Source organism: Hordeum vulgare, chromosome 6H, assembly GCF_904849725.1.
Source record: "Hordeum vulgare subsp. vulgare chromosome 6H, MorexV3_pseudomolecules_assembly, whole genome shotgun sequence".
In the NCBI taxonomy this organism is placed as follows: domain Eukaryota; kingdom Viridiplantae; phylum Streptophyta; class Magnoliopsida; order Poales; family Poaceae; genus Hordeum; species Hordeum vulgare.
In genome coordinates, this window is record NC_058523.1 from 400,415,150 (window position 1) to 400,419,170 (window position 4,021).

Here is a 4,021-nt window from a genome sequence, read left to right on the forward strand (position 1 = left end):
CAAGTACCAATCGGAGTCGCGAGACGGAGATTGGTGACAAGAGATGAACTAGGGTTTGGAAAGGAGATGGTGCTGATGAAGATGTTTATGGATATGCCTCCCCTCCGACGAGAGGACTGTTGGTGATGACGATGGCGACGATTTCCCCCTCCGGGAGGGAAGTTTCCCCGGCAGGATCGTCGTGCCGGAGCTCTAGATTCGATCTGCTCAAGTTCCGCCACGTGGCGGTGGAGAATCCACGAAAAAGCTCCACCCTGATTTTTTCCGGACGAAACCCTTCACATAGAAAAAGAGGGGGGCCAGTGGGCAGCCAGGGTGCCCACAAGCCCTGCTGCCGCCGCCAGAGGGGTAGGCCGCGGCAACCAGGCTTGTGGGCCCCTGGTTGCTCCCCTCTGACACTTCTTTCGCCCAGTATTTTTATAAAATCCAAAAACAATCCACGTTGATTTTCAGGGCATTTGGAGTGGCACAGAATAGAGGACTCAGAGTTGCTCCTTTTCCAGTCCAGAATTCTAGCTGCCGGTATTCTCCCTCTTCAAATAAACCTTGCAAAATAAGAGAGAAAGGCATAAGTAAGGTTCCACAAAGTATAATAACAGTCCATAAATCGATAAATATCAACATGAAAGCATGATGCAAAATGGACGTATCAACTCCCCCAAGCTTAGACCTCGCTTGTCCTCAAGCAAAAACCAAGACCCAAAACATGTCCACATGTTTAGGGATGAAGGTGTCGATAAAACAAAATACGGACATGAGGCATCATGATCACACATAGAACAACAATGCATCATAGAGATTCTTATGGGAAAGTAACAATTCCTTCACGAAGCAAAGTATGAAACAAAAACCTTACCGAGAAGTAGCCAACAACAGTCCATAGTCATTGAATCAATTGCAATTTATCATATTATCAGAAAGGGTCAAATAAGAGCTTGCAAAGCAAATCCACATACTCAATCATCTCTTTTGTTTTCCACAATTATTACAACGCACGTGGTACTCATGGTATCAAAGTTTCAGTTGGACACAGAGAAAGATAGGGGCTTATAGTTTTGCCTCCCAACTATTTACCTCAAGGGTAAAGTCAACAATAATAAAGCATAAGTACTCAGCTCCAAGTTGATATATGAATGTAGATCTTTCCCAAGCATATGACGTTCACCAAGAAAAGGGCTAGATAAGGAATTGGTGAAGATCACCATGACTCTTACAAGGGGCAAAAGTAAAGGTACAAGATAGGCCCTTCGCAGAGGGAAGCAGAGGTTGTCATGCGCTTTTGCGGTTTGGATGCGTGTCCTCTTAGTGCGGAGGAATGTCACTTTATATTGCCTCCTGTGATAAAGAACTTTATTATGCAGTCTGTTGCTTTTATGTCTTCCTCATCACAGGTTCGTACAAAGCTTATTTTCCACACACTAATAGACCATACATATTAGAGAGCAATTTTTTATTGCTTGCACCGATGACAACTTACTTGAGGAATCTTATTCAATCCATAGGTAGGTATGGTGGACATTCATGGCAAAACTGGGTTGAAGGTTTATGGATGCACAAGTAGTATCTCTAAGTGGCGCGGGAGTTTTGGCTAATATGAGGTGGAAGCAATCGTCACATGCTAAGGGATCTCTAATCATATAACATTGCTTGGAACCAAGCAAACACAATTCATTATGTTTTCTTCCTTGTCCAACATCTACTTCTAAGCATGTAATAGTTTGGTGAGTGCTCACAATTATAGAAAGTGTCTAAGATGATATATTTATATGTGAACCTCTCTTTCCTTATTACTTCTTATTAATTGCAACAATGACTGAGGTCTATGTTGGTCTACTCTCAACAAGTTTCAATCATCATACTTGTTATATGTGAAGCTATCACTTTCCATAGGATCATCTCATGATCTTTCATGCTATCGTTCTTTTCATACTTTTGATCACGACACAAAACAAAGCCCTTGGCTAAGATACTCTTTATTATATAGCTCGCAAGCTCTAATACATCGGGGGAGACACAACGCAAAAGACTCAAACTAAAACACTAAAGACTTATTCCACTAAGAGAAGAAATAAAAACTGAAAAGGAAAGAACTAAAACAAAGGCAAAAGCAAAAGATATAAAGGTGATACGATACCAGGGCAACTCCCCCAAGCTTGGAGAAAGCCAAGGGGATTGCCCATACCAATGCTTAGTTGTCTTCCTTTGGTGGTGATGGTGGTGGTGTTGATGAAGCAGTCTTGAGCTTGTCGAATTTCCACTTGAGCAAAAAGTTCTGCTCCCTCTGATCGTCATTTTCCTCCTCAAGCTTCAACACTCTATGAAAAAGTTCCTGCTTACTCTCTTGCAAGAAACAAGAAGGGATAAACAAGGTCTTAGGCTTCTTCCTTTGGTCAGGGAGGCTTGACTTCTTGAACTCCACATGAGTGCGTCCAGGTTGGGGTAGAGGAGCCTCCTCTTCATCGGAACTCGTTTGTTCCTTCCCCTTGGGCTCATAGTCCTCTTCCTCGTCAGTAGTCCAGCCATAAGGTTCCAAGTCCCCATTAATCCTGGAGTTAGCACGATCATCGGCCACATAGATCTCTTCTTCTGAATCTTGAGAAGACATCTTGACCTAAATCTGAGGCAGAGAACAGGCTCGAAACGAAAACAGAGGAAAATTGCGCGATAGAGAGATCAAAACCCTCGGGCGTATATATAATGATTTTTTCTGGACCAGAAGGAGTGCTCCGCAAGAAAATGGAGTCCAGGAGGCACACGAGCTGCCCACAAGCCCTGTTGTCGTGGCCAGGGGGAGGCCGCAGCAACCAAGCTTGTGGCCGCCTCGTGCGCTCTCCGGACTGCTTTTTATTTTTCTAATTTTCCATAAATTGCAAAACGGAGAAAATTTCCTATTGGAAAAGTTTCGGAGTCCAATTACTTACTTAAACAGATACCTCTTGGTTTTCAGGGTCTGGAACAGGCTGATAAACATCCCTTATGTACTCCTCTGGAGGTATGATATTGATGATATTGGTCTCAACATTTATGGGAGTACGAGAGATATAATGGTTGATTCTTTGCCCGTTTACCACCCTAGGAAAATTACCTTTCGTGTTATTGATTTTGATGGCACCGGAACGATATATTCCTCGACAATGTAGGGACCTTCCCATTTAGAGAGAAGCTTGCCTGCGAAGAATCTTAAACGAGAATTGTATAGCAGGACATAATCACCTACATTGAACTCTCGTTTTTGTATTCTTTTATCGTGCCACCTCTTAACCTTTTCCTTGAACAACTTGGCATTCTCATATGCCTGGGCCCTCCATTAATCTAATGAGCTGATATCAAACAACCGCTTCTTACCGGCAAGTTTGAAATCGAAGTTGAGCTCTTTGATTGCCCAGTAAGCTTTGTGTTCCAGGTCAAGAGGTAAATGACAGGCCTTACCATAAACCATTTTATACGGCGACATGCCCATGTGATTCTTATAAGCAGTCCTATAAGCCCATAGTGCATCGCCAAGTTTGCTAGACCAATTCTTTTGAGATCTATTGATGATCTTTTGTAAGATCAATTTGATCTCCCTATTACTCAACTCCACTTGACCACTAGATTGAGGATGATAAGGAGATGCAACTCTATGGTTGACATCATACTTAGCGAGCATCTTGCGGAAAACACCATGAATGAAGTGTGAACCGCCATCACTCATCAGATATCTAGGGACCCCAAATCTTGGGAAAATGACTTCTTTAAGCATCTTAATAGAGGTGTGGTGATCATCATTTTTAGTGGGGATAGCCTCTACCCACTTAGTGACATAATCCACAGCAACTAAGATGTGAGTATACCCATTGGAACTCGGGAAAGGTCCCATATAATCAAAGCCCCAGACATCAAATGGTTCAATGACAAGTGAATAGTTCATAGGCATTTCCCGATGCTTACTGATATTCCCTATTCTTTGACATTCGTCACAAGACAAGACAAACTTACGGGCATCCTTGAAGAGAGTGGGCCAATAGAAACCTGATTGCAA